Raw genomic sequence first — 16,812 nt, 5'->3', positions numbered from 1 at the left:
GAACCTAGACAGAGTTCACCAGCGTCACCCTCGTACGTAGCGGTGGACGTGGCACGTCCTGTATTACCGCGAGTGCCACACGGAACAGAATCGAACGGGTAGGGCGGAAGCAGTGCGAGGACCCTCTTATGCTACCGCTGTCAACAAGACTGCCTCAACTGAGTCCTTCGTTCAGTTGGCAGAGCATCCGGGGCGAAATTCGGAGGTCGTGGATTCGGACGCCATCAGCGGCATATGGTTGTCTTTCTCTCCTATTTTATTCTTAGTGGTCTAGTATGTAAATTAATTCACGAATTCATTTTTTTTTCTCAGAAAAAAGTTGTAATAAAGATAGTATACAAAAGTAACATTCGCCTGTGCTTTCATCAACTCCCCTATTCATGTCTCTTATTAAAAACAACAGTAATAAGATTGAAACAAGGGGCCGCAATTTTGAAACGATGCCCTCCCGTTTGCTCTCCTGAATTCTCGGCAGTAGACAGCCGCCAGCCTTTCCAACAAGGTCGCAACTCAATTGTTAGCGGACGCCAGTTGTGTTTTCCCCACGGCCGTAAAGAGCACTGAACTACGCTAGCTCGCTTGTCGTATTCGTTCCCGCACTGATGAGTCTTAAGTGCGCTGAATTGAAGCCAAGTGCCAAACATCGTCAATGACGAAGGCCCGCCAGTTTCGTTTTCAGCACACTGCAGGCAGTCACCCTAACTTTGGGCACGCGCTGCGCCCTTGAAACGGGACCGGTTTTTGCTCCATATAAGTGCACCTCGCAAAAAAGGACTGAATTAAAGATTATAATCAATAGTACGAGCAGCAGTCTTCCCTTTATCAAAAAAAGAAATAGTTAAAGATAACAATCAATAGTACAAGCAACGGTCTGCGCCCTTCTTTCAACAAACGCTAATGTTTGATCGCGATAAGTATTTGCGAAACAATGCACACAAGGTTTGCTGAAATTGTGCTCGAGGTCTATAAATCGGTCCGACGTGCTGACGCATTGAAAAATAAAGCACACATTATGATTTTCTTCACAATAGAGGTGAAAATTTCGCTAAGGAGGTTTGGCTTGAGGAGCACAAATATCCTTTGGTGTGAATGGCTAGGTTGTCGCCCTTGATATAGTGTTCGCTAACAGAATTTCAATAACTTTCGTGCGCAAGAACGGAAGGAAGCTATCTATACTAGCTTTTCTTAATCCAATGTGAATGATGGGACAGGTTCCTCCCCTTAAAACAGGAAGCAAGTCAGATACTGTTCTTCAGAGTGGTGTGGTGTTTGAAATAGCTGGATTTTCTCGCCAATTTATTTAAATGTGTGTACCAAATTGAAGAGATTTTTTTTGTTGCATGTAACAATACAATTACATTCCTTCAACTCTTCAACTTAGTTACAACCCTCATGATATCTGTGTATAGCTAGCGTCTACCGTTTTGCCCCCCCCCCCCCCCCTCTCCCCCCCCCCCCCCTCAATCACGTATTAATATCAATAAACAAATTATCGGAATACAACCTATCTAGTCTGTTATTAAATAATATTCTAAAACCGTTACTTAAAAGCTTTTTAAAAACACCTGTGTTCTATGAACGAGTGCTAAAAATTCGATTGAATTACTAAACTTTTTTTACTAGTACTGCAGGTGAAGTAAGAAATGTGCTTCAAATTAGTGCAAACCTCAATAAAGAAAATATTGCGGAATAAATTTGCAGCCTTAATCCGTGAACACTTTCAAAATAGAAATGTTCGCTTTCTGAACTGGTACATTGCTGACAAAATAATAGTTAAATTGTATTTAGTCTTAAATATAACGGTTCGGACTTTAGTAAGCCATTTGTTGGCTTGCGCTGGAATGCCCAGGATCTGCGACAGTGTCTACGCACAGTGATTTGCTCACAAAAGCGAATTATATGATACAAAGTAGTTATATTACATATTTATAAGAAAAATGCCTGGTATCTGGATTGTTGCTGCCAGACGACCCTGTATTAGCCCTCTTCGGCTTTGATGAGCCTCTACGGCTTCTGTTAAGTGCTCGTGTGTTACCGTTTGTTTATTAATAATTATTCAATACTGATCCGTTGCGCAGGGAATTTGCACACTAGTATTTTTTTTTAATTTACAGTGGCAAGTACACCACGGAGCTTTATATTCTGCAAAGCCCTACTTGATATCTCTTTGGTTTCGTTTGGTTTGGTTGTGTTTAACGTCCCAAAGCGCCTCCAGATATTAGGGACGGCGTAGTGGTGGGCTTCGGCTAATTTTGACCAACAGGGTTTCCTTAACGTGCGCTGTTAAGAAACCCCAGTTCTGTTTTTTTCGCCTCCGGTGAATTGCGACCGCTCTGCTAGGGTCGAACCCGCGTAGTTCGGGTCAGCAGCTGAGCACCATAACCACAGAGCTACCGCGGCGGCTTTGATAATATTCTGATGCGACAGTCTGCGAAGCGAAGAAACATGGAATTCCATTCTAAAATAAAAAAAAACAGCAAAACCTGCAGCAGTAAAATAGACTTTTTTTTTATAAGGAGAACTTTGCTTAGTATTCCAGCAAGTTGCAACGAGAAGGTAGACGCCAGAAAGACATGGGCATTGCAAAATTTAAACCAGCATTAGATTCAGGCTTAAGTTCGGCAATGAGAGAGCTGACTTCTTCGAAAAGAATGCGAAAATTTGCTTTCTACTGACCTTTCTTATCAAAGTTCTTCCCGCTTGTATGTCCGACAAAAACCAAGGTATCCATCGTGACGCATATCGCACTTGGAAGGAAGTCCCACTGGCGATGTAACGCTTACACGGAAACACAGAAGCCACTAACTAGTGAAACAAAGAACAGCAGGAAACTACGGACGAATACTGTCGAGGTGGCGTGAAAAGTAAGGAAGAAGAGAAAAGCTACTTGTTGCTTTTTCTGAGCCAGGGAATCGCCGCGCACCTGTTGTATGGCGCGACCATCAGCTTTGTCTGGCACGTTCCACGGCGCGGTCCTTATCCTAACGGCCCGGACTCGCGTTGTGAGAAGAGATCTCTTCGCGATAGTCATCTGTGGGAGGCAGACAGGGAGAGCAGGATAGGGTGGCTCGTTTACAGACTTGGAGAGGGGGGTGAGAGAGCACGTGACGTGGCTGCACGTGCCAGAGAAAGGCAGAGGCGCGAGGGGGACGATTTCGAGTGCAGAGAACAGGAACAAAACAAAAAGGGCGCACAACCGAGAGGAGAGACTTGTTGGCGGTGGCGCGTGTAGGGGCGCTTCACGTAAAAGGAGCGGCAGCACGCTGGTTTCACCGAGAGAGGAAAGAGCGAGGCACCGCAGTGGTGACCGAGTGGTTGAGCATCCGCCTCGCATGCGGGAGGTGCGGGGTTCGATCCCCAGGAGATACAATGGGTACAAGCTTTCCCCTGGTCTGGTGCCGGGCTTGTTTAGGGTGAAATGCTTGGGAAATGGGTCTTCGACCCCATCTTGAGAAGTCGAAAATACCTTGTGTTATGGCACTCTTTGCGCACAGATGCCCTTGCGCCATAAAAACTCATAATCAACAAGAAAGGGTGAGGTCAGTGAAAGACGCCTAAAGGGGGGCACCTGCGCGACTGGAGGGGCGGTTTCTTACATGCTTAAACATAAGCGTTCGCCTCAACACAATCACATAACGATGTTGTTTGTGATATGTCGTTCAAACACTGCCGTTATTGAACATTGCGAAAGGAATCATGTGACAAAACAGTCTCCATGAAAACCGCACTTTCTTTTTTTTTTTTACTTTCGTCAGCCACAGTTAATAAATATGTGGGATATCAGAGCATACAAACTATTTTTGTACATGCTGGGACCAAAAGGGCGGTGTATGGTATGGCGAGAACTGAAGGTAGCGGGGAACAATTGCCATTTTTTTAGACCTGTCTCCATAGTCTGGTATAAATGGTGCTCCATCTGCATATCAGCGCAGATACGTTATCTGTGTAATAGAAGGCAAATTTTCGGTCTAATCAGTGCTGGATCTAGATTTCACCACTGCAAAAATGCATGCGTGCTGTTCATTGTTTTCATCTCATCCACACGCAAGCGTCTATAGGAGTAAGTTGGTCATTAGGGAAACCTTTACGATACGTCACTTGCGAGCACCCAAGTGGTAGCAGTGACGATGTAGTGAGTACGACATAACGGGATGCACTTGTTGAAAAAGCACACAAGACAACGTTCACCACAACTCAGCTAGGATTTGCCACTGAGCAACCAGTATTTGTGAATGAGCATTTGGCCTTCAGCTAAAGAAGCTACTTGGAATAACCGTATCAAAGAAAAAGGAAATGAAGCGGCGGTATGCACGGTTGACAGGAGGCAACATTTTTGCACGTAAAACGGAAACCTCTCGTTTGCTACACGTAACATGCGGGTCGACTTGGCAAAGATAATGTAGTTTTTCCTGATATGTTGATTCGGTCATTCTTGTTTCTTTTATTCCGGTGACCCTATCACGTGACCTTGTATGCCAAGTGGCGATGCTTATACCTCATACTTGCACTGCAATACGCGATCGGCCAGGAAAAAAACAAAAACATGATGAGCAATGTTTCTTGCTGATAGTGTAACTTGGTAAATTTGGCTTAAAATTTCACGTCCTCGTGTTCACAGAAACATGTACGAATCTGAAGAGGAAGTATATTGCTTGGTTTTGGAACCTTTTTCATAAATTGATCCAGTCGCCGTTAGGCCGGAAGGGGGGGGGGGGGGATATTGTAACTTGTGTCTGCAGCTGAGCAGATGCTACTGAATTTTCGATAATAACGCCAGACTATGAAGCCTTACCCTTGCAGAATCAAAAATGCACATTTATTGTTCTATGCTGCCTAGCAGATGGCAAACTCGATGAATGTTTGGATTTTCTAGAACGAATACGGAGTTTTGTGTCATTAAACAACCTACACATTACAATAGGTGGTGACTGTAACATTAATCTGTTGCAGAATGCAAAACAGTCTCGCAAACTGCAGTTAATATTCTATTCATTTGGTTCCAAAAAAAACGTTATTAATGAGCGAACGCGCATCGGCTATCTTCTCGGAGTGTTTATCAAAGTCTTCGGGATTTATCTGTAATTAACAATATTGAATTTTCTGTACAATCGGGTGTTGTATCAGTAGCCGTGAGTGACCACCTGCCCATTTACTTCATTTGTAAGCACTCTTAAATCTTGAGAAAAACGAAACCTTCCTGGCTCGCCTGATCAAAGCCCGCCTTAAGAAAAAATGATTAACTACTAATAATAAAGTTCGCATAAAGGCACATAATGAAGACAGGGATGAAAGAAACAGCTGCATTCTTCCTCAATCGGGCAAAGAACTGGTGTATGCTTCCCTTCAAAGGGCATTCACATCTGCTCACTTCGGATATCTTATGTTACGAATACGCGAGCAAGGAAAAAGAAATAAGAGACCACATTCTCCCGTACGACTACAATACAAAACGCAGTTGAAGACCTCCTAACAATGGAGGGACGAGTGCTTTCGTTACTGCGCTGCTTATTTTGGTCGGTGATGCCTTTGCGAGACAAAAAGCACGCTGGACCATTTCCTGGGACAAAATAAGGACCGGTGGCCCTTGAAAGGGCTTTCAACTCGACGTTCGGAAGGTCCTATCTTAAGCGCATTTGGCGACAGGGCGGCAGCATTGTCACGTTATCTCTGAACAATTTCGACAGCATTGAGTGAAAGTTGACAAAGAAGCTTAATTTATCCTCCATTATGACGGCCAGCTTTTCCTTCAATACGTTGTCTTATCAATTCTATTATTAATACGAAAGCATTATTTAGCTCAGCTGTGTGCGTAAACGTGTTAAAAAAAGTGTCCACACGATGACGTCACTCCAAATGAATGAATGTGTAAAAGATTGATAATAATAAGTAATCAATTAATGGAGTTATATGCCGTTATGAAGGATGATGTCGCCACGCCATTGATGAGTAAAAGCAGTAAAAATTATTTAGTATAATCACCAAAAATGAGTCAGTTATTAAAGCTGGAAATAGCGAAATGTAAAACGATGACATCACTAAATAGCATGACTAATGAAGCGAAGGAATTAGTGGGCCACATGGCATCACTTCCAAAAAAAAAGAAAGTCACGTGTCAAAGTGATTACGTCATACACAAACCACGTGACAAAATGACTTGCAAAAAAATTGGCAGGACATTTACGACTATGTAACGCGAGATTCATCGATAGCTGTGTAGGCATTTAGTTTTGGCAGGCGGCTGTTCGAAACACCGCCACCCGTACGGTCGTACGACCCAGGTTGACCGTGATATAAGGCGAGATCAGACGACGAGACACAAACAGACGCACACCATTAATAACGGCCATAACACATCCTACGTGGTGTCATGGGAGATGATAACCATACCCTGGTTGCCATGGTAACCATGGTAACGCACCCACCGGTTACGCCAACGGCGACGACAGCGACGCGCAAGCCAGGGGTGGCGCCTAACAGCTATCGCTGTAAAACCGTGAGTCATTCTGAGTCATTCATTGCTGAAGAGATAAATCAGAGAACATTAAATAACTGCAGAGAAAACATCGAAAAACTGAATTGGGGCCGAATTAATGAATGTGTCCATGCGAATAAAGCCTACGACATTCTCATTTCTGTTCTTGAAGAAGCATACAATACGTGCTTTAGGTTCAGAACGATATAAAAAAAATCAAGAAAGATCCGTAAGCCTTGCCTTACAGATGAATGCCTCAGTATGATAAAGGAAAAGTATGTGTTGTATTCTGTATTTCGGCGAACAGAAGATCTTAAAGATCTTGTTTATAAGAAACAGGAAGGAACCTTATGATAAAGTTTCTGCGGTATACTGAAAACAATGATTTTGGGAACCTTTTGAGCAAACTAGCAGCTCACGGTAATGCAGTCTGGCACGAAATCAACAAACCATTAAAAAATGGAAGCCGCCAAAATGAACTTGAAATAATTGATACTGAAGCACTGCCAGGGCTTAATGCGGCAAATAAGCTTAATGAATATCATGTAAATCTAGTAGACAGCGATCATGATGAATCTTACACGGGGTTTCTGGGCACACAAGATATAAATAATGCTTTGTTTGAGCTATAGCAACTGCAGAAAAAACATTTTCATTGTTTTGGTAAAGCACGCGATATAGATGGCCTCTAAATCGGACCCAATAAGTTCGTACTCGATCTTCACATACCAGTTTTAAATCATCTGTTTAATATTTGTCTTTCTGAAGGGGTTTTTCCAGACAAAGTTAAGCTTGCAAAGGTCACGGTGCTGTTCAAGTCTTGAGTCAAAAATGAGTTATCCAATTACCGACCACTAGCAATACTGCCCATTATTTAGAAAGGTTTGGAAAAAGTTATTTGTAATAGGGTGAGAGTGTTTTGTGACAAATTTTCAATTATAACACCTCACCAGCACGTTTTTCGAAAGCAGATGTCAGCTGAGCTGGCTCTCCTCACGCAAAAACAGTACCTACTTAATGAATTTGAAGAAAAAAAGTTGAGCTTGGGAGTCTTCGTTGATTTTTCGAAGGCGTTGGAAAGGATTAATCAACATAACTTATTATGCAAATTAGCGCATTATGAATTTCGTGGAACACCGCTTGAATTGATAAAATTATATTTACTACGAAGAAAGCAGTCCGTCGCTATTACAGGCGAATAGTCAGCCTTGCTTCCCGTGAAGGTATACGGGTTCCGCAGGGCAGTATGCTAGGGCCGATATTATTGACTCCTTATATTGATGATCTAATAGCCATTAGTCTTTCAGGAAATTTTGGTATTTACGCACACGATATCAGCATTTTTTTTTTCAGTCTAGAGAGGTTAAGGAACTTACATATTGAGCCAGCCTATCCCCCTTAATCGATTATTTCAATGAAGCATAGTAAATCCTTTAAATATAAATGCAGAAAAAAAACAAAATATATTTTATTCGCACTAGTACAGAAACAAATGAACTGTAATTAGTATGTTTATTGTGAGACCTGTAAAACAGAGCTTGTGAATGACGTCAAAACGCTAGGAGTCGTTTTTAGCGAAAATTCAACCAGGGAAGCTCATGTTGACCTCTTGGATAAAAAGTTGGCAAAATACTGTAATTGATTTGGAGACTGCGACAGGTGATTCCACCAAAACTTAAACTTTTTCTATATAATGCCTCATTCCTCCCGTATCTAAATTATTGTAATCTTGTCTGGTGGGACTGCATTTCAAACAAACTATCACAGATTACTTTTAATGCAGAAAAAAGCTGTGCACCAAATTGCAAATGAGCCATATGATGCGCTGCACGAGGGATTTGTTTCACTGACATAATCTGTTTTCTGCTAGGAATTCATACATACTTAATCTTTTTATAAAGTACAAACGAAGTTTAAAACATAAAAATTAATCTTTTCCTAGAATGTGCAACCTCAAAAGATCATTACAACTATAGTACTGCATAAGACAAAAAGAGAAGTTTGGGAATTGCCATTTCCCCGAATCAATAACGGTTTTATCAGGTTGCAATACCGTGTACCATATACCTGCTCAACAGCCTTCAACTACAACATATATATCTGGACACTGTGTCGAAAAAAACAATGCAAATAGTTTTTAATGATGAACAGCTGTCTCCGTATAAGAAATGCGTTACTTGTAGTGCAAACGTCTTTTTCTTCCAGCACGCCAGTGATATATCAAATATTTGCGCTCAGCATTATTGTATGTGCCTGTACATATTCAAAGAAAAGTTCAGTGTTGGACGAAAATCCTGCATTTTATTGTTTTTCCTTTTATGCTGCTATGTAGGACTTTAAACACATGAGCCTGCATGAGGGATGTTAATGCATGCATAGATTTTCTCTTGCTTTTCTCATTTGTGGATTACACATGTTAAAATATTTAACACTCGGTATTTAGTGTGTGTACAAAACTCCGCACTTGCAAGATAAGGGGCAACAACTTAGTCAAGCTGCTCATAGCAGCTTTTTGTTCTTGTCCTAGCATTTCTTTACTTGTATGCGGAAGAATTTTGAATCCAAACTTCATTGTTTGTTTGATTGAATGATTTATTGATTGATTGATTTATTGATTGATTGGTACTTAAAATGCTCCTCTGTTGTCGGTAGCTCTGCGCCCCCAAACGTTTATTTTCGCTTACTTTCAAATGGTGTCACGTGTTCCACGTGAGGTCAGACTTTCGGATGAAAGGAACCAGGACGGTAGCATTAGCAAAAAGCTTATTTTTAGACATTCTTTGCACACAAATCCAGACACGCAAAAACAAACGCAGCGAAAGAAAAAACGCGGTCGCTATAAGCATGTACCAGCGCTTACAAGAGCACACGCGAGGGAGGCTACGAACGCATCTGGAAAGCAGCAGAGCAGGCATGACAAAGTAATAAAGACAGACTGCACGTTCCAAGAGGAAAAAAAGCGACGTTTTCGGGTAGTCCCTATTTGGGCATCTCATGACAACTTTATGCATTTGAGAGCGGCTAAATGTTATCTCCCGTAGGGTGTCTTGTTTATACAGCTTTGCTTTTTTTATCCGTTGCTTCGTTGTCCGCGAAATTAGCGCCGGTATTTTGAAACGCTTTTGTTGTTCATGTTACCCGAACTGGATGCGAACTATTAGGCGGGTAGTGCATTTTGCTTAAACTTCAACGACCTCTAGGCAATGCGAAAGGAGAGAAGGGGATATCTGTTGCTGATGCAGCCGTCGTCACCGCTTCGGCGGTCGCGGTTGCTCACATGCGCGTCCTTTTTTCCAATCTTTGCGCTCAGATCTTTCAGCTCCCCTCTGCCGGCACGTGGTAGTGATAGTGCATTGCATGGGCTCTGACCGGACCGAAAGTCCGGACTTGGCTGCGTCCGTGAGCCGGCCCGGGCCGCAAATTTGCTGCTTTCAAGGGCCTTGGCTGGGTCCAGGCTTGAAGCTGTGGGGCCGGGCTGGGGCCCGTACATAGAACGGCTGTGTACTGATTTTCATTCATTATGGCAGAGGTGTGTTCTAGCAGCGACAGGGATTAAATAGGGTCATGGTGCTGGGTGGGAAAACAATTGCTCGGCGTTTATTTAGTTATTTTTGGGACCTTTTATAATTGCATTTTCTTCGCGCGACAGAAACTGTAACGAATACTGCTTCCTTCCTATCCTGGTGCCTGCAACTTCTCGCAAATGAAGAAATCCCGGCGCTACAATTTTTCAATTCCTTTATTAAAAAGCCATCATTAGGGCATTATAACTGACGCGGAATCAGATAAAGCTGATTTGTCGACCGATTTTAATCAACCTCAGTATACAATATGTCCACGTAACTTCGCACGCGTACGCCTAGCCACGTTGAACGATGCAAAAGAAGTTAAAAATAAAGAGCAAAAACTCCAGCAGCAGGCTCCAGCGGGGTTCTTAGCGCAGCGTTGTAACTCCTTACACACGCATTATATGCGAGAGTGCGCCCGCCTACTAAAACACACGTCTCCGCTTGCTTGGGATATTTCAGTTGTCGGCGAGCAGATGCCGCCGGATCTATACCACAAAGCGCCCCACACCTCTTCGGTTTTTTTTGGTGCGCCACTCACGAATTGACATCTGAACTCTCTTAACAGCTGCTGGCCAAGACATTCATTCGATTGCTTCGCAGGAAGCCGTCTGTGTGAAGATAGTCCTTGATTGTGTAGCTTTGCCTAAAAAAAAAAACATATTACTGAGAAACGCCGTAAGAGAAGACCATTAGTATTGGTTCAGGACGCATCGTGTCTTCAAGCATTATACAACGCAATAAACGGGCGCTTTTGCTTTTCGTCTGCATAGAAACACGGCCTGGCCAGTGCAGCACTGAATTCAACCCGCGCAGTCATGCTGATTAGAAAAAAAAGTCAATGCTGCGGTTTAAAGGGCGTTTTAAATGCATATAGACATTGCCGACATTAAAAAATGGTTGATTAAAATTCTACGGTAAAGCAAACATTTAATGCGCGTGTAAGCAACCCGTTGCATTTAGCTCTCTCAACTTAGGGCAGGGGGGGAGGGGGGTATTGATAGGCAAGATGTCTGTTCAAAAAGCCGAGCCGGAAAACCCGCCTTATCTTTTTTTTTGTTTAAGTATACCAACCAAATTTTTTTTCTGAATGTGACTGCAATATAAGTGCCATTGCCAGCCACATGTATACTTGTGTGGCAGGCGAATACCTGCCCACAGTGTGCAATTTACCTCGTTACGTGACGCGGGAACGGGCCTGCGGGAGCGGGAAATAGCCCGCGTTAAGATTACTGCAACCTTGAACGCCAGTAACGCCATCATGCGCCATGCAAGCAGAATATTTGTCTCGGAGAAGACAACGCCCAAAGGGCTTCCTAACAGAAGTGGCTATCGGGGAATTCTTTGAAATGCCCATGGCTTCATTACTGTTCATTGCCATCACCGTGACGTCATGGCCATTGCGGTGATCATAGCTTAAAACTTAGTCAAGCTCGCATGCGAGGGCTATACTTCGCAATAGCTTGTGCAGCCAGGACTGCATTCGCAATCGTTGCTTAGTTGACGAAGGTCGCGTGTATACATACGATACCGCAGGGAGGAAGAATTGCTATGTGTTAATCTACGGCCACCTCTAATTTTGCGGTTTCTTAACGTTAATTTACCGCAGTTACAAAGAAGGTTCTTGATTTATTCCGGAAATCGCGAAAAAAATTCTTTGAGGTAACTCTGGCACACTGAATGAAGTTATTGTGCGCTGATAATGCGGATTGGTTTTCGGCTCATTTGCTTGCCGATGCTTTTATGAAAACGTGTATGCTTTTCCTAATGGCTTCATCGCCAAAATACAGTGCCACCTTTGAACTGTTACAACTCTCGCTGCTCATTCTCGCTGTGTTTTGTTTTACTCTTTGTGCCTGCCTGTGCTTTCTACATGAAGTTGTTTACGTATGTAAATAATTAAAAAATATATTTTCTTTTCGTTTAATAAGTACAAGCTAAATGTGCAGTCCGAGAAAGAGACTATCTGCCTTTTGACGATTGGGCTCTATATACATGAAGAAAAATATCCGCGCACGAAGTTTTCAGTGCTTCCACTCTCAGTAAAACACGACCGGCGCCGCAGCGGTTAAACCTAAGAGGCTGCACGGAATACCAGAACATCGAAGTCTTGAACCAGTGCGAGTGTAAAAAAAAGCAACAACTGATATTTCACGACCATTCTTTTGGATATAAATGCTTCAGATTCAAACTTGTACCCGTTTCCTTCTCACGTTCCGGTCATCACCTGCCTTGCGAGACATCAAACCTGTGGCACGCACACTTTCAAAACCATCCTAATGAAGGTGAGAATACATGCGCAGCTGTGGGAAAAAATCCGTAGGGATTTAACATAGTTAAACCGAGTACACATGCGGAAGCATGTGTTCAGCCTCATTGGACCATGTTTTTGCTTTGCTGGGTAGTCGGCACGTCAGGCGACGATATTAAACTCTGACTAAGCTCTGATTGAAGTTAAGCCGATCTGATCTGCTTGCGCCGCTGATGGAAGCTGATGAAGACGACGATGTGCATTGTACAGCGCGAGAGTGTGTTGCAGTTTCGGCGACGTGCGCTTTTAAGCACGCAAGACACAACACTTGTAACATCAGGGGTTTATCAGCACCTCAGATATTCTTGGAACAGGCAAGTTTGTCGATCTCGGCAGCTTGAAGAATCTATTAGGAGGCTGAGGTGCCGTACACCTCCTCTAAATTTCTATTTACACAGGTCGGGTTTGGCGCTCTCTCCCATTTGTGCATTTTGCCGTGAGCCTGAATCGATTGAGCATTTTTTTTCTCTATTGTCGCCGATACACCTCTTTGAGAAGAAGGTTGCTGGAGGAGCCCTTGCAGCCCCTTGGTCTTAGTTTCAGAAGCCCGCACTTGCTATAATTTAGCGCCACCATATTTGGGTTCAGCCACAGATCTGTTTGCACCGCTGTTCTAAATTTCCTGCTAGAATCTCAAAGACCGCCATGCTAAGGGTTACAAAATTGTCTTTCCTCTAAATTAGTACATTTTGACTCAATAAATCTTTCCAGTACCTCTCTTTATTATTATCATTATTATTATTATTATTATTATTATTATTATTATTATTATTATTATTATTATTATTATTATTATTATTATTATTATTATTATTATTATTATTGAAATACAAACTTTCATCCCTTTCCTGTTCAGGAGGAAGAATCCTCCGGTGTTGCCTTTCCGCGTGCTTTTCATTTTAATTTCCTGAATACAGGTGAATAGTCACCCGATTCTTGGCCGATCCCCCAGTGTGGGTATGTGCCACCCTTTGATAGGCTAACAACAACAACAACAAGTTCAACGCGAGGCGTGATCAGCTGCGGCGATAGCATCGTGCTCTCGTACAGTGGCCAACGAAGCTGATCTGTTCGCTTCGCCGCTGGTTCGAAAGCAAGTCGCAGCAATATTTATTTTATTTCTTAAGCCTCAAGGTCAGGGACACCACACAATTCTTCGTTGGGTTTTTGACACCGTAAAGTTGTACTTTCGCTCTAAAAACAAGCGCAGCATCCAAGGACCAAGGAATGGTACCAGTGCTGCCAACGAACTAGCCCAGATTGGCACTCTCAATGAGAGACATAATTGATCAGGCGTATTGGAAAAGGCCAGAAACAGGGGCTTTCAAGAGAACATGAATGCCTGCCACTCCAGTTTGTTGCTGGCACCTTCCAATATACGGGGAGTGAGAAAGGAGGAACGCCACAGCTGGCTTCGGACAGGCGGCCGGCCTTTTCATAACCGGTTCGAGGAAAGAGAGGCCACAGAGCCGCATACCATGGGATGTAAGTTAGACGATGTGTGAGGAGGCCTAGGAGAGAGAGAAAAAGTGAGGAAGTAGGTCCGTAAGGGGAGTGCCCCTGTCTGGTGGCCTTGGAGGGGTTGATGCGCCGCTGCCTACGTTGCAGCCCTGTTCGGTGGGTGCTTTCTTGGGCGAGGCTGCGTCTTTACTGCGATTCGCTCCTCCGGAAAATGGAGATCGTTAGCATGTCGCGTGACTATGGTCTCTATCATGATTGTCTGGTCATGTTTGCTCTTTACTGTTATCTTTTTTATTTTTTTCGCAGCCTTTTTCACAGGTTCGTTCGCGAGCGTGGCATGCATGGTAACGCCAGACTTTCTTTACACCTTTTGGTCGAGAATAGTTTTTAATGCCTAAGCATTAGTTGCCTCATGCGTGGCGTGTACAGAAAGCGTCCACACTTTCTGCCCACAAAGTAACTCGGGTAAGCTCGGATAAGTTCGAAGGAGCGCCGCGCAAGCTTCAGCCAATGGGAGGAAGCTTTGGTAAGCTCGGGAAGCAACACGGGTAAGCTGCGCGAGAAGTTTCTCGGGAATGGCAGCATGGCGAAAAAATAGCGCCAAAGGAGCGCGAGTAGCACGGGTAATTCTTTGTGTATGCATTTTTTAAAAGCTAATCAATCCTAATTGTTTTGCAAAAAAACAAAACGTCGAAAAGAAAAAGCTTATTATTACTTCTGGCAAAAGATATTACCGTGAGAGTGACGAAGGATTTGCTAAAAAGCTCAGTATTTAGAGAAGTATTATTAAATGCATTCACAATTTTAATAAAAAAAGCACGCCATAAAAACTAAACTAGATATAAAAAACCCTATAAAAGATGAAAAATCTTCCTCAAAGAAATAGCAATGAATGATCGGAGTGGCACACTCACAGAAAAAGCTGTCAGTTCGCACTGTACACAGCTGTGGGCATAACGCCTTTACTCCGCGACAAGTTTTTCTTTTTTTTTTTTTGACAATGCAGCCAAAGCTATGGAGCCAAAGCGCTCTCTCTGTTCCGAGGCAGCCGAACATATCCACGGTTGTAGTTAATAGTGTCCTCTTAAGGGATTTTACTTTGGTGATGATGGCTATTTCAGGAATATTTCTAACGCGAGTTCAGATTTTCCGCGCTCAACATTCGCGGTACAAACATATATTTGATCGCAACACATTGTTAGTAACGTCTGGTTAAAATATGCTTTTGTAGAAGGCGCTAGCCGCAATATCAGCGCCATGAAGCAATTGCACGGGGGGCTCCAGGCCAGGTGGTTGTCCTGCATCTATACTATGGGCGGGATGCCAGAGTTATACAGAGGCGCCGCCCCTGTAGCTTTTTTATTTTCATTGCCAAAAAGAGTAGTCCACGAGCATAGAAGCGTTAAGCGATGGAGCTTAATATAAAGGGGGATCATAGTCATGGGCCGTCGTATTGTGGCGCATGCGCAGCACACGAGCCACGATTTGCGCAGAAGTTTAGTGCATGGGGGCGAGCGCTATTTTCGATAAAATAACGTGTTCCTATAACCCGCTCAGGCGCTCCAATGGAGTAGCGATGGAATCGATGGGCTTTAACGAAATAATGAAATTAATACCCAGGATCGCGAATTTGCAACATACCGTTTGCCTACCGTGTGCTCATTACTTCATTGAGCTTGCATACGATGTTCGATGACAACATGTTCTCAGTAGCCAGGGCCTTCCACTCAAAATGTTTTGAGGCACTGCGAGAAAGCTTCGTGAAAAGAAGGAAGGAGGCGCGAATGTATGACTTTCAGACTGCATCCAGCAAATGCTCGTCTTTTATTTTATGACCATTTTGGGGGGGAAAAATAGAAAATATTTGTTGCATAAAAATTGCAGCTGGTTCGAGGGCTATGATTTTGTCTTTCAAACAACTCGGACTAGCTGAACAAAATGGACCAAGTGTTAAGTGTTGACGACGCACCGATTCCTTAAAATTTAGTGACGCTAACAATATTTGGATATTGGCTTTTGTCTGTGGATATACTTGCTACCACAATGCCAACGCAATAATTCTTTGATTACTTCAAGGTGTGTGCACTAAGCTCTTGCGAAAAAAAAACTAACACTGCCCATTGCTTCCCGCTCAAACTTAGAAAGCGCCACTTTGTATATACCCTAGTGAGGTGATTCACGTCATGCTGTTGGAACGCGAAGAAATGACTTAGGGGCAGGAAATAGCATAAGAGAATTTAACCCGACAGGGGCATCTGCAATATGGATACGTTTTGACTTCAGTAAGGTTTTTTTATAGGCTTAGGATTTTCAGCGACATAAAGCTCATGAAAGGTATGGGGAGGTTTATCAAAATTTCAACCACTTCCTTCATGTATTCGCCGTAAGATTCAGAAACTGAGAACAGGACCAACGTCTGGCCTCGCAGGCCACAGGTCTGAACTTTGCCTTTCGCATCCCCTTCCGTGCCCACCATGATTGCCTTTGTGCCAGGTACAAACTTGGCGTGCATCAGCGTTAACGGGGCTCTGAAAGGGACTCTAATAAAGTTGCGGCATACCTGGGATGTGAAAGCACGCCGCTTCTCCAATACTGCCTAGGAAGAATTTTTTAATGCGCTTTGTAGAAACAGAGTTTTCTGCAGTCAAAATTTGAATTTCAGTCTCCGCGCCTTTCCCTCTCCTCTCGTCACTTTTTTCGCACTAGAAGGTCGACGCTCTTCCGCCGGCCCCCTTCTCCGGGGGGAGAGCTTCCCGACCCGCCGGAGCTACGCGTCTTATTGGCCGCGGCCATGGTAGCTGCCTGACGTCTGAAAGAATCTAACCAATGGCCATCGCTCAACCTGTATACGTAGATGCGAGCGCCGGAGGAGGGTGCGAGCATGAAAAGGTCGCCGGGTAGGGGTCGCCAACTTTCGCGCGTGATTGTGGGTCGTCTGCTGCTCGTTGAAGTGTATTATTAGGCTCAGATGTTCAGGTGTGCTGGTCACGTGACTAACCAGG

The 16,812-nt window shown here is 43.5% G+C and overlaps 1 protein-coding gene across 4 annotated transcripts in view; it reads right to left on the bottom strand.

The window, feature by feature from the left end:
• Window positions 1-16,812, bottom strand: part of LOC144132702 (ATP-binding cassette subfamily G member 4-like) — a 91,696-nt gene that overhangs the window by 49,073 nt on the left and 25,811 nt on the right. The window contains exon 1 of one of the 4 annotated variants that reach the window (XM_077665291.1): window positions 2,924-3,020. The exons of 2 other annotated variants lie outside the window; for them this stretch is intronic. The gene's annotated coding sequence lies outside the window, so the exon portion shown is untranslated. Of the gene's footprint in view, window positions 1-2,676; window positions 3,021-16,812 lie in introns of those variants that run through there. One more of the 4 variants, XM_077665289.1, reaches the window with a different exon arrangement.

The sequence above is a fragment of the Amblyomma americanum genome, chromosome 5, assembly GCF_052857255.1.
Source record: "Amblyomma americanum isolate KBUSLIRL-KWMA chromosome 5, ASM5285725v1, whole genome shotgun sequence".
NCBI lineage: Eukaryota > Metazoa > Arthropoda > Arachnida > Ixodida > Ixodidae > Amblyomma > Amblyomma americanum.
Note: the sequence above shows the minus strand (reverse complement) of the source record. Positions and strands in the feature narration are given on the sequence as shown.